The sequence below is a fragment of the Carassius carassius genome, chromosome 8, assembly GCF_963082965.1.
Source record: "Carassius carassius chromosome 8, fCarCar2.1, whole genome shotgun sequence".
Classification (NCBI taxonomy): domain Eukaryota; kingdom Metazoa; phylum Chordata; class Actinopteri; order Cypriniformes; family Cyprinidae; genus Carassius; species Carassius carassius.
Window position 1 is genome coordinate 34,133,244 of NC_081762.1, and position 21,398 is coordinate 34,154,641.

The following is a 21,398-nucleotide window of genomic DNA, read 5'->3' on the forward strand; positions in this document are numbered from 1 at the left end:
GTCACCGTTGAGACGGGTGTCGGATTGATTCGAAGCCTCGAAACAATATGGCACATTTGGTTCAACTGTTTCATTGGTTCACGAGGCCTCGATTTTGCCATCACTACTTTTCGGCACCTTTTAGTCCAAAAAAAATAACTAACGTAGAGAGTGTGGCCGCATTGCATCGATGCTCAGTCTGTCTCTTTAGGGCAGTGGTTCTCAAACCTGTCCTGGAGGCACCCCTGCCCTGCACATTTTTATTGTCTCCCTTATTAGACACACCCAAATAAGGTCTCGTGGTCTCTACTAATGAGCTGATGATTTGAAACAGGTGTGTTAGATGAGGGAAACATTCAAAATGTGAAGGGCAGGGGTGCCTCCAGGACAGGTTTGAAAACCACTGCTTTAGGGAACTGTGCGTAAAATGGCACTGTTTTGCAACCAATTTGCACAGGACCATGTCTGAAATACTTTTTGGCAGCTGTGAGCCCAAAAAAAGCTAACGTGGGAGTGTGGCAGCATTGCGTCAACGCTCAGTCGGTCTCTTTAGGGCAATGGTTTTCAAACCTTACCTGGAGGCACCCCTGCCCTGAACATTTTGTATGTCTCCCTTATTAGACACACCCAAATCAGGTCTTGCAGTCTCTACTACTGAGCTGATGATTTGAAACAGGTGTGTTAGATGAGGGGAAATGCGAAATGTGCAGGGCAGGGATGCCTCCAGGACAGGATTGAAAACCACTGATCTAGGGATGTGTGAGTAAAAGGGCAGGAGCCAACTTGGAAAATGCGGGCATCGATCACGCTACCTCTCGCGCCTACTGCTTCCCAAAGACTGAGCCAAAGTAAGCCCAAAGTAAGCCCACATGAGCCAATCGCGTTTCCCCTGTGGCTTACTTTTGACCAATCGCGTTCCGCCTGTGGCTTACTTTTGACCAATCGCGTTTCGCCTGTGGCTTACTTTTGAACAATCGCGTTTCTCTTCCGTGGCTTACTTTTGATCAATCGCGTTTCTCTCCTGTGGCCTCCTTTTGACCAATCGCCGTTGTTGTCATCTTTGTTAAAGGTAAGGCTATTACTTTATTCATTGAAAACTGGTCATTATTTGTTCATATACAGTGTGTATTTTTGGAAAATGAATCGTGTCAGTATAGCTAGCTAGCGTGTACAGTTCATGCTTTCTTCAGTACCTGTGAACCTGTAACTTTTCACATGATAAATGATCAGATAAGTTATATTTATCGACCGTCAGCTAATTAAGCTATGCTACTGTCAACAATGATGTGTTTATTGTCTAAGAAATCATGGTTTCTGGGCCCTATGAATGAAAATAATGATTAAACTATTTACATTTATATTTGGTATTAACACATAATAACACACACACATTTTAATTGTAAAAATCGTTACCAAATTGTTGTGGAGATATGGAAAACTGCATTTACCAAGAAATAATTGATATTTTCTAAAATAATGTAATAATAATGACTTTTTTTTATAAAAAAAACATTGAGAGTCTTAACTAAAAACAAACAAAAAAGGCCAAATGTATCCATATGGGCCAAAGTATGAGGGAATAGTTTATGCGTAGCTCGTTAAATTATTGTTACACACTTAACATACAGGTGTCTTTTAGATTGCAAAGGGTAGTAGTCTTTTTCTGATTTTCATTTCAGAAAATGTATGCATATCCCTCTTTTCAACGGCAATCGGCAACATCAAGCCGACTCCTCATGGCACCTTTGGCGGAGGCGAGGCGCCTTGAAAATGTGGAGTCTGGAAGGGCCAAACCTAAGGAGGAGATGCTGTCAGAGGCCAGTACTTTTGTCAGCACAAACGGTGGAGACCCCAGTGACCAGTTTTTAGTACTGGCTCACTGCAAACTTCAGTTTGGGAAGTACCAGGGCCAGAGATTTAGATGGCTCCTGGAAAACTCTCTGGGGTATGCCGTGTATTTGGTGCTCAGCATTTCCAATGAGACGGCGCAGACAACACCCCTGTCAGAAAATAAACAACTGTTCCTACAGTACTCTTCTCAAATTAGAGAGATGGCAGAAGAAGTGGAGAAGTATCAGAGGAAGCAGGAAATGCAGGCAGAAACCCGGGCAACTGGAGACCAGGGCTGCTTGATGGTGGAGTTTGGTGACTTCCAGGGCCGGTCCATGAAAGATGTTTATGAGGACCAGAGCAAGGAGGCTCAAGCACTCATCAGGTACCTCGTTAAGGCAGATGCCAGGCCCAAAACCAACATGGCCATTTTCAAGACATATGTCCTGAAAAGACGGGCTTCTGCTGTGGGCACCAGCGTACGTCAGCCTGCACCTCACGCTGCAACCTCCAGTGCTTCTGCAACCACTGCACCTCCACCTGCAGCTATCCAAACTGGTGTACAGAAGACAGCAACTGTGAAAGCACTGTTGGCACGTGGCAAAAATTTGTCGCCTTCACAGCTGGCGAAAAAACTCACATCACCAGTTAAACCCTGTGAGTAGGAGTGTGAATATAGAATTTTACCTACAGCATTTCTACATATATTAATTTATCATTATGGCAAACTTGTCAACTTGCCGTTTCCAGATCCATTATTGCAGTCCACTTTACCTTCTCCAGCAGCAGAACCCCCAGCCAAACATTTGCCCCCCATGCAGCTTTTCGCTACTGGTAAGTAAGCACCATCTTACATATGTTTGTCTCTGTGTATTGTTCACAATGATAGTTTTAACATTTGTGCTCCAGGCAAGTCCGTTCCCACTGCTGAAGATGACGATGAGGAGCTGGTATTTGCTGCATCACAATGTGAAGCACAGCTAAATACAGGTGTGGCATATGACACAAATGCACATATTACAAGAATGTTTTGTGAAAACACACTGAGAAGCGTTATTTCTTGGGGGAAAATAATCAACATTTTAAAATATGTTTTGTTTACAATACAGAATTATATCATATCATGCCTCAAGCGGGATGCTTTCTTTGAGTGCACTTCTTCAAAACCGTAAGGATTTTTCAAGGTGTCAGTGTATTTATTTGCGTTTCCGAACTTACCCATTGTTAGATAATCACCAGATAACTTTTTCACACCGCTTGCTCTTCTCACACACTCTTCAGCTCTCCCTGAGCAGACAGGATGGTGGAGATTCATTGTTCTAATGATTAGAGGAACAGTTTTTCCTTACTCTATCTGTGTGTATGCTTCATGTCCGTGGGCTTCGTTGCTTTACACTTAATTCATCACACCACATTTTCCTTCCTCCATTCCATCTAATCCTCATTCTCAGTGAGCTGCACTGATTCCATTCTCCTTAAATTAATATAGTGTATGCTGTGTTCTTTGCTTCCTTAACACTAGTACCACTTTCTTCACTCTCGTTCCTAAATATAACATAATAATTATGAATACTTGTCCAAAAATTGTGCTTTGCAGGCTGTTTGTGCCCTGCATTTATGGCATATTACTATCAAATGCAACAGTCATCCTTATTGTTTTTTTTTTTACTATTCACTCAGAGGACTGTGCTGGTCCATCTCCATCAGTGGAAACTGCCAAGGCACCAGCTCCTTCACATCAATTCAATTCAATTCAATTCAAGTTTATTTGTATAGCGCTTTTTACAATACAAATCGTTACAAAGCAACTTTACAGAAAATTATGTTTCTACAATATTTAGTAGTAGCTAGTAGTTTGTGCACGTTTGACAGGATTTTAGAAAAATAAAAATAATAATAATAATACAAGACGTAGTCAGCTAGATGATGAACTATCAATATTATTAATTAATAGTAATTATATGATGCAGTCACACATGTAGCAATAATTGTTAGTTCTGTTTGTTGATTCAAGGTTAGGATCATCTGGGGTCCTCTGAGGGTCAGCATCATCTCTTCTCAGGTGTTCTGGATCCAGACTGGAGCTTGTGTAAATCCTAGTTACCACGGGATGTAAATCCCGTGGCAAAACATAGAAACAAAATAGAGACATCATTAGCATAGCTGCTGATCCAACAAAGTAAAATTAGTTTAACCCAAGCTAAAGAATAAAAATGCAGATGCAACTACACTCACAATTTAAGAGATACATTATTCGAATGCTTGGCGAAAGAGATGCGTTTTTAATCTAGATTTAAACAGAGAGAGTGTGTCTGAACCCTGAACATTATCAGGAAGGCTATTCCAGAGTTTGGGAGCCAAATGTGAAAAAGCTCTACCTCCTTTAGTGGACTTTGCTATCCTAGGAACTACCAAAAGTCCAGCGTTTTGTGACCTTAGGGTGCGTGATGGGTTGTAGCGTGGTAGAAGTGGTAGAAGGCTAGTTAGGTACGCAGGAGCTAAACCATTTAGGGCCTTATAGGTAAGTAATGATAATTTGTAACAGATACGGAACTTAATAGGTAGCCAGTGCAGAGACTGTAAAATTGGGGTAATATGATCATATTTTCTTGACCTGGTAAGGACTCTAGCTGCTGCATTTTGGACTAGCTGTAGCTTGTTTATTGACGAAGCAGGACAACCACCTAGAAGTGCATTACAATAGTCCAGTCTAGAGGTCATGAATGCATGAACTAGCTTTTCTGCATCAGAAACAGATAACATGTTTCGTAGCTTGGCAATGTTTCTAAGATGGAAGAATGCAGTTTTTGTAACATTGGAAATATGATTTTCAAAAGACAAATTGCTGTCTAATATAACACCCAGATTTCTGACTGTAGAGGAAGTAACAGTACATCCGTCTAGTTGCAGATTGTAATCTACAAGATTCTGTGTGGTGTTTTTTGGTCCAATAATTAATATCTCTGTCTTATCCGAATTTAATTGGAGAAAATTATTTGTCATCCAATCTTTTACATTTTTAACACACTCTGTTAGCTTAGATAATTGGGAAGTTTCATCTGGTCTCGTTGAAATATATAGCTGAGTATCATCAGCATAACAGTTGAAGCTTATTCCGTATTTTCTAATAATATTACCAAGGGGCAACATGTATATTGAAAATAGAAGGGGACCTAGGACGGATCCTTGTGGCACTCCATATTTTACTGATGATAAATGAGATGACACCCCATTTAAGTAAACAAAATCACCAGCCACCAGCTTAGCTTCCAAGTCACTGGAAAGATCAACTTCCACCTTTCCAGCATGAGTGGATCCGGAACACACTATTTAAGGCCGACCCACGAACCGGCAAGTCAGATTTAGTGTCCCAGCTGAAACTTTGGTGGTATCCTCCTCAGCCCCCTTTAATAAACACTCAGCCCCCTGCCTCACCTGACCTCTTCTTCTGTCGGCCCCTTTTCTTATGGATGCCGCTGAAGATGTGGTTATTTCCTCTTGTCTGTGTTCGCCCAGACTGTGGTAAGCACAGACTAACAGCGGCAGGAATTTACCGTACCGTGCGTAAGGTCTTGGACATCGACGGGTGGTATGACCTTGCCACTGAGTATCTGGAGTGCAAACGCTGCAAAAAGAAATATCCTGCCTGGTCTGAGGACATCCTAGGACAGCTGGATATGGGCCACCGCAGTCAGTTTCCAGCTTTGCTGACATACAGGTAATTCATAATGACAATCATTCATTATTAGGTGCTTTTATATGGGTTATTTTTTACCAACTAAAGCATTTGCATGATTATACTGTTGCTTCCTTAGATACTCATGTGACAACCGGGTGCTGAGGATAATAAGGGAGAGGACACTGGGCAACAGTGTGACTCAGCTTTACAGGAAGCTGATGGAACAGCACAGTGAGGCATGGACACAGCGTGTCTTGCAGTACTTGACTGCCTGCGAACCATTCACAAGGTCCTCCCTTGTGCAGCCTCCTGTGTTTGGTGATCCTCCACTTTTACCTGCCCTGCCTAAACCTAAGTGGCTGTTAGCCGTGTATGCCAGGGATGTTCTGGGGCGACTGCACGAGGTCAAGGCCAAATTAACATCTGTCTTTGGCTGTGTTCTCAAGATGGATTCGACAAAAAAGGTATCAAAGCCCTGTTTATATCCAGAAATTTGCCAGACATGGATGTGTGTGTGATGTGCATACATAAAGAGCACATCTTTTATTTTTCCCAATAGGTTACAAAGAAACTTGCCGGTGCTGCTTCAGGAACAGCTGCCTGGTGCACAAATGTCGGAAATGAACACGGCCAGGTCCTTGTCTCTGTGCTGACAGCTGCCGAGGGACATGGACTGGACTCCATGGCAGCTGGTCTGATGAAACGCTACCGAGAGGCAGGAGAGGCAGCCCCAAAAGTGATGTACGTGGACAGGGACTGCTGCAGTCAGTATGGCCAATCGCGGGTGAAGATCATGTTTTCGGAGTTGGATGAGCTTGTAGTGCGCCTCGACATCTGGCACTTCATGCGGCGATTTGCTGCAGGTGTCACGACAGAGGCTCATCCACTCTACGGGATCTCTACAGTGCTGTCACAGCCATCTGACACTGGAAGCAGTGTCTCCGGCGAGGCTCAGGTAAGACACTCTAAGGGCTTTATTTTGTTTCAGTCTCGTTTTATTCCAAATACACTACAAGCAAGGTGTTTTTTTTTAAGCCTGCATTTATTTGATTCAAAATACAACAAAAGCAGTAATATTTTGAAATATTTTTACTATTTAAAATAACTGTTATCCATTTGAATATATTTAAAAAAGTAATTTAGTCTTGTGATTTCAATGCTGAATTTAACATCATTACTCAGGGCACACGATTCTTCAGAAATCATTCCAATTTGCTGCTAAAAAAACCAGGTGCCGGGTGCTATATTATTATTATTAGGTTAAAAATAGCTTCTAGAGATTTTTTGTTTAGGTTTCTTTGATGAATAGAAAGTTCAGTATATATTGTAACATTATAAATGTCTTTTTCATCTATTTAATGCGTCCTTGCTAAATAAAAGTATTAATTTCTATAATTTAATACTAAATATATAATGATTTAAATGTTCTGACTCCACACTTTTGGATGGTATAGTGTATAATGTTAAAAAAGCTTTTTATTACAGATAAACTCTTATCTTGGATCCTTCTATTCATCAAAGAATCTTGAACAAAATGTACACAACTGTTCTAAATATTGATGATAATAATATCAATAAAAAAAGGTTTCTAGAACAACAAATCAGGATATCTGAATGATTTCTGAAGATCATGTGACACTGAAGACTCAGGAATTATGCTGAAAATACAGCTGTGCATCACAGAAATAACTTACACTTTAAACTATATTCAAATAGAAAGCATTTTTATTTTAAATAGTAAAATTATTTCACAATATAATGGCTTTTGTTGTATTTGAATAAAATAAATGCAGGCTTGTTGAGCAGAATTCTTTAAAAAATGTAAAAAAATATTTCTGTTCAAAGGCTTTTGACTGGAAGTGTATATTAACACTAATCTGCATTTACTAGGGAGCAGTCATTGGACCTGATGGCATCGCTGGGTGGGACAAGGTCCAGGATCTGGCTGGTTTCCTGGTGGGTCTTCGTGAGGCTCCTTACCTCACCGACCTGCAGGTGACAGAGGCCATCCAGCTGTGGACAGCTCTCCCTGATGTTGATAAACAGCGGGTCAACTATCAGCCTCGACATCAGCCTCAGCTGACACATGGGCGCTTTAAGGCACCGAAGCGGTCCGGAGTCACACCGGGTGTGGAGAGTGTGAAACGGTGTCTGATTGGACATCCTGGGGGTCCAGCACAGTGGCCCAGCACCAGCCGCTTGGTTGAGGCCATTTTTATGAAGCTGTGTGCTTTACACAAGTCACCGACCAAGAAGGCTGGAGTTTGCACCCCCAGGTGGTCTAAAATCCTTTCAGATTACCACCACATCCGAGACCTGGTGCTTAACAGTCGAAGGCTGATGGATGAAACAATGATCCAGCTGTTTGAGCTGAACCAGAGGACACTCATTCAGTGGTAAGCAAGGCACATTATTTGGTTCAAGGGAACTGAATACTTCTGTACACACACACACACACACACACACACATATATATATATATATATATATATATATATATATATATATATATATATATATATATATATATTTTACAAGTAATTTACTTTCAGGTTTCAACGGCAGCAGAAGAATCAGGAAATGAGTGTCCTCGCCCAGGGACTGACTCCATCTGACCCAATTGATGTGGCTGATACGCAGCTTCCTCTGCCGAGGGAAAAATTGGATGACGTGCCATCAACATCAGGCCCAAAACATCAATTTATCCTTCCGCCAAATCGAGAAGGACAGGCTCCAATTCTGCGACCGGGTCGCCGGCCCACTTCTGCCAAATAGGAGTGCCCTATCACACCCGTCCCCACAGCAGCAGGAGTTGTGCAGCCCATTTCAGCACCTGGGTCACTGTTAGGCACACTAGTCCTTAACCCAGACATGACTGTGTCGATGGTGATTCCATCTTCTGGTGCTTTGACATCCGGTCCAGGCCCAGCTCCGCCTGCTCCAGCGCCTGCTCCAGCGCTGCTGCTTCTGTGTCCCGTTACACCCAGAGGAACAGGTATAACTGCTTCCCCACAGCCAGAGAGCTATCTGTTTCCAAGTTGGCCTCCTCCCTTCCGGGACTGGAATTGAGACCCGCTGGTCTAAGTGACATCTGACCGTTTCAGCTGTCCTACCTAACATCCCTCTACATGTTAGATACAGCCCCATTTTTAGGTAAATTAAGAGGCCAACTTGCATTCGTTAGCCTTTCACACTGTCTCGAGGACTTTGATTGCCCTAGGGGTATGATTCTTGCTTTGGGTGCGAGAGGTCCCGGGTTCAAATCCCGGACGAGCCCTTGTTTAGGTTAAAACGTGAAGCTTTATTGTCTCATTGCATTCACAAACATTATGGCAGGTTTTTTACAATCAGGCAGACACGGATGGCTAAGTTAGCTCAGCTGGTTAGAGCGTGGTGCTAATAACGCCAAGGTCGCGGGTTTGATCCCCGTACTGGCCAGCTGTTTTTATTGTCTGGGGGCTCATCTCTGCTCTGCTCTTCAGCTACGACAAAGAGTAGGGTGATCTCACTGAAATCACTGCTTGCTAAGCAGAGGTTTGTTGTAGCCGAAATACCTCAGTTGAGAGAACGTTAGACTGAAGATCTAAAGGTCCCTGGTTCGATCCAGGGTTTCGGCAACATCTCCCACACTTTTTTCTGAGTTCGAATCTCGGTGGAGCCTGTGTGCTTTCTTGCCGCAGGAAAAGATAAAACAGCACTAGTTTGGCGATGGTGCCAGTGTTTGTAGCCCTGTGAGCAACAGCTGCACCAGTTAAGGTTCCATGGTGTAATGGTTAGCACTCTGGACTCTGAATCCAGTGATCCGAGTTCAAATCTCGGTGGGACCTATTTTGCAACCAGTTTGCGCAGGACAATGTCTGAAATACTTTTCGGCAGCTTTTAGTCCAAAAAAATTAACTAACGTAGAGAGTGTGGCCGCATTGCATCGATGCTCAGTCTGTCTCTTTAGGGCAGTGGTTCTCAAACCTGTCCTGGAGGCACCCCTGCCCTGCACATTTTTATTGTCTCCCTTATTAGACACACCCAAATAAGGTCTCGCGGTCTCTACTAATGAGCTGATGATTTGAAACAGGTGTGTTAGATGAGGGAAACATTCAAAATGTGAAGGGCAGGGGTGCCTCCAGGACAGGTTTGAAAACCACTGTTTTAGGGAACTGTGCGTAATATGGCACTGTTTTGCAACCAATTTGCACAGGACCATGTCTGAAATACTTATTGGCAGCTGTGAGCCCAAAAAAAGCTAACGTGGGAGTGTGGCAGCATTGCGTCAACGCTCAGTCGGTCTCTTTAGGGCAATGGTTTTCAAACCTTTCTTGGAGGCACCCCTGCCCTGAACATTTTGTATGTCTCCCTTATTAGACACACCCAAATCAGGTCTTGCAGTCTCTACTAATGAGCTGATGATTTGAAACAGGTGTGTTAGATGAGGGGAAATGCGAAATGTGCAGGGCAGGGATGCCTCCAGGACAGGATTGAAAACCACTAGGGATGTGTGAGTAAAAGGGCAGGAGCCAACTTGGAGAATGCGGGCATCGATCCCGCTACCTCTCGCATGCTAAGCGAGCACTCTACCATTTGAGCTAATTCCCCTGGCCTTTCAAGAATGATGAGCATAGCTGGGAATGACGGGTTTGATGCAAAGAGGCTGTCCCTCCTCTGGGCTTGCTCCTTTGCACTGGCCGAGATTATGTTGTCGAATTTACAAAGAGATTAAGCTTTTGTGTTTAAGGACCTTCTCGGTCTTGTTACGCAAGTATGCATGTGTATGGATTCTTGTATTATGTAGGCTACCTTGGAGGCTACCTACCATGGAGAAGTGTGACATCATTTACCTCTGTATACCTCGATACACCACTGTATTACTCACTATGAATTGAACATATACATACGCTTTGAACTTGAATCACGGAGGGATTTCATGTGATGTCCAGTTCTCAGGGCACTTACGTTCGAATGGAACAAATGTCTGAAGCTATACAAGAAACTTACAAAATGTGAAGAGCAGGGGGCGCGAGGACTGGAATTGAGACCCGCTGGTCTAAGTGACATCTGACCGTTTCAGCTGTCCTCCCTAACATCCCTCTACATGTTAGATACAGCCCCATTTTTAGGTCAATTAAGAGGCCAACTTGCATTCGTTAGCCTTTCACACTGTCTCGAGGACTTTGATTGCTTCCACGTTAGTTCATGTTCCTTCTTTTGTTCATTCAAAATATATAGATGTCTTCATCATTTAATGCTCTCTTAGCTTTTATTTAAACGAGTGTTTTTGATAATATCAGCAGGTCTCATCTCAGCCAGAAGATCTCCCCCTTCTGTGGCCACAGACAATGCCAAAGCAAGACAAGAAGTGGGTGTCGGAAGCACTTTTTAGGGTTGGTGCAAAGGGAAAGCTGGAGCTGCGTGAAAACCTACAGTTGTGGTATCACCCCCCTCCACCAGCCCTGTTGTACCACCAAGCTCCAACACCTGATTTTTTTCGCAGCGTCTCTTGCTCTGGATGCCATATAAGCTGTGGAAGGTGCGGCTCCAGTGTACTAACCCTGCCTGTGCCACGCAACAGCTGTGTGGTGGTGGACTGCACAGGAGGGTACGACAGGTGTTAGACATTGACAGATACTGCAACCTGGTGACAGAGACCCTGATCTGCACCAGGTGTAGAACCAGCTACCTGTCCTGGAGTCATGCTGTGCTGCAGCAGTTGGACCTGGCCCATCGATCTGAATACAGGGTCATCCTCACACGCAAGTAATTATTTTGCAGTCATTTTCACTTATGTGCTACCTTTTTTGATAAATATTTCCTACAATAATTAGATACCTTACAATAAGATACTTAAATGAATACTTTTTTCCAAGGTATGCCTGTGACATTCGGGTTCTTCGCTTGCTGCGTGAGAGGGGCATGGGGAATGGCCCAGTGAGGATCATCGGCCAGCCGAGAGAGAACCACAGTGAGGAGTGGTTGAAACGTGCGCTTCGGTACACATCAGAGTGTGTGGCCTTTTTTGATAATCGTGGCCTGCATCCGGTGCACTTCCAGGAGCCACCACCACTTGCTTCAGTACCCAGCTACAAATGGCTCCTCACTGTATACAGTCAGGACATTCTCAACAGGCTCGATCACATAAAGGCCAGCATAACATCCACGTATGGATCAATTTTAAAAATGGATTCAACTAAGAAGGTCAGATAAGCTGCTTACTTGACTGTACCCTTATCTATAATGTATTTTTAGACCGAGAGAGCTTTATTTTTTTCAGTGTAACTGATTTGGATGCCTGTTGTATTATTTGCTATGCTTATTGTTTCTTTCAGATCACCAAGAAGTTGAGCGGGCCTGCGAAAGGCACAGCACAGTGGCTTACCTCAGTGGGCAATGAGATAGGTCAGGTGCTGATGAGTGTCCTGACTGCGAATGAAGGGGCTGGGTTAGACCACATGGCTGCAGGGCTCATGGAGCGATACCGGAGTGCTGGTGTTGATCCTCCCACTGTCATTTATGTGGACTGTGATTGTTGCAAGACAGTGGGAGAGACTAAATTGAAGAGGCGGTTCAGCGGCTGGCCCGATGTCATCGTCCGCCTAGACATTTGGCATTTTATGCGACGTCTGGCAGTAGGGTGCACCACTGATGCCCACCAGTGGTACCCTACTTTTATGGCTAGGCTGTCATCCTGTATTTTTGAGTGGGATGCAGGGGATCTCACTCTGCTGAGACGGGCCAAAAGGGAGCAACTCATCCAACAGGGCTGGCCTACACTGACGGAGGCAGAACTGGACCATCATTTAACTAAAGCTGAGCTTTTTGAGGAGAACACGAGGAGAAGAAACCACTATCCGCCTCCTTGATATGCTCATCAGAGAGCTCATGGGTGGCAAGGGGAATGATGCTTTTGGTGTTCCACTACTTGACAGTGTGAGAATGCAGCACATCTGGAATGTCCAGAGGCGGCACGTCACCTGTATCCAAGATCCTCCAAATGTGCCGCTCTATACTGAAACTGGAACTACAAACAAGGGTGGGGTGGTTCTAAAAACCTATCGTTGTGCCAGAGGCTCCACATCCCTGGAATCATTTCACTGCCACCTAAGCAGATTTATTCCAGGTTTGTCATGTCAGAATATACCACATTTTGCCACTAATTCATGTTTATCAAGATATTTGCAGATTAAATTTTCTGTTTTGCATTTTCTCAAAGCAATATTTGGCTTTCTATTTCTTTTTCTAGGGAACAGCGCAAACAGCCTGAACTTCCAGATTTATCTCCTGGAAGGTTTATTACGCTGGAATCAGGACCGGGCTGAAGCTGCTGTTGCAGATGAAGGTTCAACTGTTGTTGTTCTCTTGTTGACCTGACTGCTTCTATTGTTCTCATTTGTAAGTCGCTTTGGATAAAAGCGTCTGCTAAATGATTAAATGTAATGTAATGTAACTCTGCGCTCTTACACAGGGGAGCTGGTTTACTCTGTCAATGAGAACTACAATAAGTTGTATGGCAGGAAATTGGTCCCAAGCTTCACTCGACCTGCAGTATACACAGGTAAAAATATTTTGATAAATGCAGCTCATGATGTAGCATGTTTTTGTTAAAATTACAATTGCTTTTGGACAGTAATAATGTAATTTTGACATATCAGAGAAAAATTATACTACCAGAATATTTGTACATTATTCTGTGTTCTAGGTTTCAGGGGAGAAAATAAAATACATAGTAGAATATAGAGTAATCCTGTCTTTTTATGATACCCTCTGAATTAGATATATATTGTTCATACAGAAGTGGACAACAAAATATTTACTGCATTTCTGAATAAACCTTTCTGCATAATTTCCATTAAAAACGTTTTCTGTTACAAATATTTCCTCAGGAGAGCTCATTGGAGTACAGTACTTGTTGAGGCAGAATAGTCAGCCCCTGGAGGACATGTGCCCTACCTCTGAGAGGACCTCTCATTTGCTGGAGGAGATAGATGTGGAGGAGCAAGTGGAAAGGGATGAGGGTTTCATTGATTTCTTTGGAGAGGAAGCCACAGTGGCAAATCTTGTGGCATCAGATGACTTAGTCCTTTCAGGTCCACCAGTTCTACCAGCTGCACCAGTTCCCAGTGTCCAGGCTCCTTCAGCTGCACCAGTGCCCAATGTAGCTGCACCTGTGCCCAGTGTCCAGACTCCACCAGTGCCCAGTGTCCAGGCTCCTTCAGCTGCACCAGTGCCCAGTGTCCAGACTCCACCATGGCCCAGTGTCCAGGCTCCTTCAGCTGCACCAGTGCCCAGTGTCCAGGCTCCTTCAGCTGCACCAGTGCCAAGTGTAGCTGCACCAGTGCCCAGTGTCCAGGCTCCACAATGGCCCAGTGTCCAGGCTCCTTCAGCTGCACAAGTGCCCAGTGTAGCGGCACCAGTGCCCATTGTCCAGGCTCCTTCAGCTGCACCAGTGCCCAGTGTAGCTGCACCAGTGCCCAGTGTCCAGGCTCCTTCAGCTGCACCAGTGCCCAGTGTCCAGGCTCCACCACTGCCCAGAGTGCGGGCTCCTTCAGCTGCACCAGTGCCCAGTGTAGCTGCACCAGTGCCCAGTGTCCAGACTCCACCAGTGCCCAGTGTCCAGGCTCCTTCAGCTGCACCAGTGCCCAGTGTCCAGACTCCACCAGTGCCCAGTGTCCAGGCTCCTTCAGCTGCACCAGTGCCCAGTGTAGCTGCACCAGTGGCCAGTGTCCAGGCTCCACCACTGCCCAGAGTCCGGGCTCCTTCAGCTGCACCAGTGCCCAGTGTCCTGGCTCCACCACTGCTCAGAGTCCGGGCTCCTTCAGCTGCACCAGTGCCCAGTGTCCAGGCTCCACCACTGCTCAGAGTCCGGGCTTCTTCAGCTGCACCAGTGCCCAGTGTCCAGGCTCCACCACTGCTCAGAGTCCGGGCTCCTTCAGCTGCACCAGTGCCCAGTGTCCTGGCTCCACCACTGCTCAGAGTCCGGGCTCCTTCAGCTGCACCAGTGCCCAGTGTAGCTGCACCAGTGCCCAGTGTCCAGACTCCACCACTGCTCAGTGTCCAGGCTCCTTTAGATACACCCTCAGCAATGGTAAAATGTCCTTTTCTATACGAATTGTGACTCATTTAGTTATTTGCCATTAAGCAGTAAACTTACTTAACAGCATGTAAATACCTAACCAACAGTTATATATTTCCAGGCTGTTGACGAGCACTGCATTCCTGGAATGGACCGGGTGGATGCGTTGGTGGAGTGTCTGGTGGAGCTGCGCACACAGACAAGCCTCACACTTACCAACCAACAAGTTGCGACCATTGTGGGTTTTTGACAGAACCTGGACAAATTTGATAAAGACAGGGTAGTGTATGCTGCTCGTCATCAAGACAGGCTACTTACAGGACGTTTTAGGTCCCCGAAAAAGAAAGCTGTCTTCACTCCTGGTGTCGAAAGCACAAAAAGGTGTGTTTTGGGTTCTAGCGGCTCTCCAGCACAGTGGCCTAATTGCTGTTGCCTTGTTGAAATGATTTTCATAAGGTTATGTAACATCCACCGAAGCCCCAAGAAACAGCGGACAGAATCTCTGTCTAGATGGGATCTCATTCTTCGTGATTACAGAAGAATTCGGCAGCTAATCTTGAGCAATGGAACGGTGATGAGTGACACAACCCTTCAGCTAGTTGAGGTAAATCATAGGACTCTTACGACGTGACACAATTACCGTTTAAAAGGTCAGGAGGTCTCATTGCTGTTGCAAGGACTGGACCTTCCAGAGGCACGTCCAGTGGCTTTGGATGCTTTTCCTCCAGCACGAGTACAGCCTGTTGTGCCTCCACAATATAGCCACCAGTTGCATACCTACCAGATGCCACCAGACACAGCTGGACAGGCAAAGACCAAGTTTAGAAAGATTGGGCCCTCAGCTACCTGTACATCTGCCACAGCAACTTCAATCTGGCCATCAGCCGTACACCCTCAGCGTTCAGCCACGTCCACCCAGTTAAGGCCAATTTGTCCCAGGCCGACAGCACCACACCCATTGGTTCCTGACACACCCACTGCCCCTGTTGTGTCTCAGATGTTTCTGGTGCCCTGCCTATTTTGCAACCAGTTTGCGCAGGACAATGTCTGAAATACTTTTCGGTAGCTTTTAGTCCAAAAAAATTAACTAACGTAGAGAGTGTGGCCGCATTGCATCGATGCTCAGTCTGTCTATTTAGGGCAGTGGTTTTCAAACCTGTCCTGGAGGCACCCCTGCCCTGCACATTTTTATTGTCTCCCTTATTAGACACACCCAAATCAGGTCTTGCAGTCTCTACTAATGAGCTGATGATTTGAAACCGGCTAGAGAAGGCAGCTCGAGGGGGGTGGAAGTCGGAAGAAAAATTTTAGAATGAGGCCTAGAGAAAACACTTGTACTGTACTCAGGGCACTAAGGGGAATCCATTTTTGTAAATTTTATGCCATAATACTGTAGAAATATGCATAGAAAAAATGTTGGATTTTGGTTAATTTCACCACATGAGGTGAATGTTAACCAAAATGTCACACATTTTGCCAAGCTGTAACTCCGCCAAAACGGGGCCAAACTGCACCAAAATCGGGACAAAGTCAGACCAGTGGGCCCTCTATCCGACGACACAGGCCCATGTCCCTATGACCCCGGGGGTCCGAGTTACGGCCCCCCAAAATGTGGAATTATATCCGTTATAACTAAGGAACCGGACCACCCAGCAACTCGAGGGTGGTCGCATACGGTAGGCCCCTCGACCCTCTAGGGATACCCCGAATTTCAGCCCCGGGGTCCACCGCTTCGCGGAGATATTAGCAAAATAATAGTACCATCCACCCCCCTCGCACCTACTCATCCATGCCGGCCAGGGTGCACCCTCCCCGGCTAGAGAAGGCAGCTCGAGGGGGGTGGAAGTCGGAAGAAAATTATGATGAGGCCTAGAGAAAACACTTGTACTGTACAAAGGGCATTCAGAGGAATCCATTTTTGCAAGTTTTATCCCAAAATACTGAAGAATTTGCATAAAAACGAGCTTAGAATTTTGGCACACTTGTGCACCACAAGTGGTGCGTGTCTCACTGTTCATTAAATAGCAACTGTATTTAACTTTATTTATTTCAAATGTGTGCCATATTATTAAAGAAAACACCTCTACTGTACGCAGGGCACTCAGAGGAATCAATTTTTGTAAATTTTATCCCATTATACTGAAGAAATATGCATAGAAAAAATGTTGGATTTTGGTTAATTTAACCACGTGGTGAATGTTAACCAAAATGTCACACATTTTGCCAAGCTGTAACTCCGCCAAAACGGGGCCAAGCTGCACCGAAATCGGGACAAAGTCAGACCAGGGGGCCCTCTATGCGACGACACCAGCCCCAAGTCCCTATGACCCCGGGGGTCCAAGTTACGGCCCCCCAAAATTTGGAATTTGAACCGTTATAACTCAGGAACCGGACCACCCAGGAACTCGTGGTTGGTCGCATACGTTAGGCCCCTCGCCCTCTAGGGATCCCCCGAATATCCCATAATAATGTAAAAATATTCATAGAAAAATGTTGGATTTTGGTTAATTTCACCAGAAGAAGAAGGCTCATTGGTCTAGGGGTATGATTCTCGCTTTGGGTGCGAGATGTCCCGGGTTCAAATCCCGGACGAGCCCTTGTTCAGGTTAAAACGTGAAGCTTTATTGTCTCATTGCATTCACAAACATTATCGCAGGTTTTTGCTAATCAGGCAGACACGGATGGCTAAGCCAGGCCGGTTAGCTCAGCAGGTTAGAGCGTGGTGCTAATAACGCCAAGGTCGCGGGTTCGATCCCTGTACTGGCCAGCTGTTTTTTATTGTCTGGGGGCTCATCTCTGCTGTGCTCTTCAGCTCCGACAAAGAGTAGGGTGATCTCACTGAAATCGCTGCTTGCTAAGCAGAGCTTTGTTGTAGCCGAAATAGCTCAGTTGGGAGAGCGTTAGACTGAAGATCTAAAGGTCCCTGGTTTGATCCCGGGATTCGGCAACATCTCCCACACTTTTCCCTTTTTTGAGGCGGGCCATTGACCAAAAATCACTGGGTTCCAACCTCTCTGTATAACTGCTTCCTCACAGCCAGAGAGCTATCTGTTTCCAAGTTGGCCTCCAACCAAGCAGTTTCGGTTCCATGGTGTAATGGTCAGCACTCTGGGCTTTGAATCCAGCGATCTGAGTTCAAATCTCGGTGGAGCCTGTGTGCTTTCTTGCCGCAGGAAAAGATAAAACAGCACTAGTTTGGCGATGGTGCCAGTGTTTGTGGCCCTGTGAGCAACAGCTGCACCAGTTAAGGTTCCATGGTGTAATGGTTAGTACTCTGGACTCTGAATCCAGTGATCTGAGTTTAAATCTCGGTGGGACCTATTTTGCCACCAGTTTGCACAGGACAATGTCTGAAATACTTTTCGGCACCTTTTAGTTCAAAAAAATTAACTAACGTAGAGAGTGTGGCCGCATTGCATCGATGCTCAGTCTGTCTCTTTAGGGCAGTGGTTCTCAAACCTGTCCTGGAGGCACCCCTGCCCTGCACATTTTTATTGTCTCCCTTATTAGACACACCCAAATCAGGTCTTGCAGTCTCTACTAATGAGCTGATGATTTGAAACAGGTGTGTTAGATGAGGGGAAATGCGAAATGTGCAGGGCAGGGATGCCTCCAGGACAGGATTGAAAACCACTGATCTAGGGATGTGTGAGTAAAAGGGCAGGAGCCAACTTGGAGAATGCAGGCATCGATCCCGCTACCTGTCGCTTGCGCCCACTGCTTCCCACCGACTGAGCCAAAGTAAGCCCAAAGTAAGCCCACATGAGCCAATCGCGTTTCGCCTGTGGCTTACTTTTGACCAATCGCGTTCCGCCTGTGGCTTACTTTTGACCAATCGCGTTTCGCCTGTGGCTTACTTTTGAACAATCGCGTTTCTCTTCCGTGGCTTACTTTTGATCAATCGCGTTTCTCTCCTGTGGCCTCCTTTTGACCAATCGCCGTTGTTGTCATCTTTGTTAAAGGTAAGGCTATTACTTTATTCATTGAAAACTGGTCATTATTTGTTCATATACAGTGTGTATTTTTGGAAAATGAATCGTGTCAGTATAGCTAGCTAGCGTGTACAGTTCATGCTTTCTTCAGTACCTGTGAACCTGTAACTTTTCACATGATAAATGATCAGATAAGTTAAATTTATCGACCGTCAGCTAATTAAGCTATGCTACTGTCAACAATGATGTGTTTTTTGTCTAAGAAATCATGGTTTCTGGGCCCTATGAATGAAAATAATGATTAAACTATTTACATTTATATTTGGTATTAACACATAATAACACACACACATTTTAATTGTAAAAATCGTTACCAAATTGTTGTGGAGATATGGAAAACTGCATTTACCAAGAAATAATTGATATTTTCTAAAATAATGTAATAATAATGACTTTTTTTTATAAAAAAAACATTGAGAGTCTTAACTAAAAACAAACAAAAAAAGGCCAAATGTATCCATATGGGCCAAAGTATGTGGGAATAGTGCTCATTTTAATTTAGGTAGACCAGAAAGTTAAAAACACAGAAAAATGGCTGAGATTTTAAGAGGTAAAAGCACCTGGTGTAACCCTGGGATAAGATGACAACATTTGAAGTATGATATATTTAATGTAATATTTTGTAGCCTGGTGTGTGTGTAATCATGGTTCAAGATGACAGCATTGAAAATAAAAGGAAATTTCAGACTTCATATTGACGTTACATATTTTATATGTCAGGGATTCCTGTCCTTTGTAGAAAACTCATCTTCAGGACAGTTTATGTCATGGCCATGTTTATTACCACAGTAATATAGTTTATGCGTAGCTTGTTAAATTATTGTTACACACTTAACATACAGGTGTCTTTTAGATTGCAAAAGGTAGTAGTCTTTTTCTGATTTTCATTTCAGAAAATGTATGCATATCCCTCTTTTCAACGGCAATCGGCAACATCAAGCCGACTCCTCATGGCACCTTCGGCGGAGGCGAGGCGTCTGAAAATGTGGAGTCTGGAAGGGCCAAACCTGAGGAGGAGGTGCTGTCAGAGGCCAGTACTTTTGTCAGCACAAACGGTGGAGACCCCAGTGACCAGTTTTTAGTACTGGCTCACTGCAAACTTCATTTTGGGAAGTACCAGGGCCAGAGATTTAGATGGCTCCTGGAAAACTCTCTGGGGTATGCCGTGTATTTGGTGCTCAGCATTTCCAATGAGACGGGCGCAGACAACACCCCTGTCAGAAAATAAACAACTGTTCCTACAGTACTCTTCTCAAATTAGAGAGATGGCAGAAGAAGTGGAGAAGTATCAGAGGAAGCAGGAAATGCAGGCAGAAGCCCGGGCAACTGGAGACCAGGGCTGCTTGATGGTGGAGTTTGGTGACTTCCAGGGCCGGTCCATGAAAGATGTTTATGAGGACCAGAGCAAGGAGGCTCAAGCACTCATCAGGTACCTCGTTAAGGCAGATGCCAGGCCCAAAACCAACATGGCCATTTTCAAGACATATGTCCTGAAAAGACGGGCTTCTGCTGTGGGCACCAGCGTACGTCAGCCTGCACCTCACGCTGCAACCTCCAGTGCTTCTGCAACCACTGCACCTCCACCTGCAGCTATCCAAACTGGTGTACAGAAGACTGCAACTGTGAAAGCGCTGTTGGCACGTGGCAAAAATTTGTCGCCTTCACAGCTGGCGAAAAAACTCACGTCACCAGTTAAACCCTGTGAGTAGGAGTGTGAATATAGAATTTTACCTACAGCATTTCTACATATATTAATTTATCATTATGGCAAACTTGTCAACTTGCCGTTTCCAGATCCATTATTGCAGTCCACTTTACCTCCTCCAGCAGCAGAACCCCCAGCCAAACATTTGCCCCCCATGCAGCTTTTCGCTACTGGTAAGTAAGCACCATCTTACATATGTTTGTCTCTGTGTACTGTTCACAATGATAGTTTTAACATTTGTGCTCCAGGCAAGTCCGTTCCCACTGCTGAAGATGACGATGAGGAGCTGGTATTTGCTGCATCACAATGTGAAGCACAGCTAAATACAGGTGTGGCATATGACACAAATGCACATATTACAAGAATGTTTTGTGAAAACACACTGAGAAGCGTTATTTCTTCGGGGAAAATAATCAACATTTTAAAATTTGTTTTGTTTACAATACAGAATTATATCATATCATGCCTCAAGCGGGATGGTTTCTTTGAGTGCACTTCTTCAAAACCGTAAGGATGTTCCAAGGTGTCAGTGTATTTATTTGCGTTTCCGAACTTACCCGTTGTTAGATAATCACCAGATAACTTTTTCACACCGCTTGCTCTTCTCACACACTCTTCAGCTCTCCCTGAGCAGACAGAATGGTGGAGATTCATTGTTCTAATGATTAGAGGAACAGTTTTTCCTTACTCTATCTGTGTGTATGCTTCATGTCCGTGGGCTTCGTTGCTTTACACTTAATTCATCACACCACATTTTGCTTCCTCCATTCCATCTGATCCTCATTCTCCTTAAATTAATATAGTGTATGCTGTGTTCTTTGCTTCCTTAACACTTTCTTCACTCTCGTTCCTAAATATAACATAATATTTATGAATACTTGTCCAAAAATTGTGCTTTGCAGGCTGTTTGTGCGCTGCATTTATGGCATATTACTATCAAATGCAACAGTCATCCTTATTGATTTTTTTTTTACTATTTACTCAGAGGACTGTGCTGGTCCATCTCCATCAGTGGAAACTGCCAAGGCACCAGCTCCTTCACATCACCAGCCACCAGCTGAGCTTCCAAGTCACTGGAAAGATCAACTTCCACCTTTCCAGCATGAGTGGATCCGGAACACACTATTTAAGGCCAACCCACGAACCGGCAAG

General features: G+C 44.6%; 7 non-coding genes across 7 annotated transcripts; 6 read left to right on the top strand and 1 right to left on the bottom strand.

Annotated features, from left to right (window-relative positions):
• Nucleotides 1-8,851: 8,851 nt before the first annotated feature.
• On the top strand, nt 8,852-8,926 carry trnai-aau (transfer RNA isoleucine (anticodon AAU)). Its single transcript has one exon. It is a non-coding gene; the product is annotated as a tRNA-Ile (tRNA).
• A 317-nt stretch (nt 8,927-9,243) lies between these two features.
• trnaq-cug (transfer RNA glutamine (anticodon CUG)) lies at nt 9,244-9,315 on the top strand. Its single transcript has one exon. It is a non-coding gene; the product is annotated as a tRNA-Gln (tRNA).
• A 690-nt stretch (nt 9,316-10,005) lies between these two features.
• Nucleotides 10,006-10,078, bottom strand: trnaa-agc (transfer RNA alanine (anticodon AGC)). Its single transcript has one exon. It is a non-coding gene; the product is annotated as a tRNA-Ala (tRNA).
• Nucleotides 10,079-17,074: 6,996 nt separating this feature from the next.
• trnap-ugg (transfer RNA proline (anticodon UGG)) lies at nt 17,075-17,146 on the top strand. The gene has a single exon. It is a non-coding gene; the product is annotated as a tRNA-Pro (tRNA).
• Nucleotides 17,147-17,242: 96 nt separating this feature from the next.
• Nucleotides 17,243-17,316, top strand: trnai-aau (transfer RNA isoleucine (anticodon AAU)). Its single transcript has one exon. It is a non-coding gene; the product is annotated as a tRNA-Ile (tRNA).
• A 107-nt stretch (nt 17,317-17,423) lies between these two features.
• Nucleotides 17,424-17,496, top strand: trnaf-gaa (transfer RNA phenylalanine (anticodon GAA)). The gene has a single exon. It is a non-coding gene; the product is annotated as a tRNA-Phe (tRNA).
• A 135-nt stretch (nt 17,497-17,631) lies between these two features.
• Nucleotides 17,632-17,703, top strand: trnaq-uug (transfer RNA glutamine (anticodon UUG)). Its single transcript has one exon. It is a non-coding gene; the product is annotated as a tRNA-Gln (tRNA).
• The last annotated feature ends 3,695 nt before the right edge of the window (nt 17,704-21,398 follow it).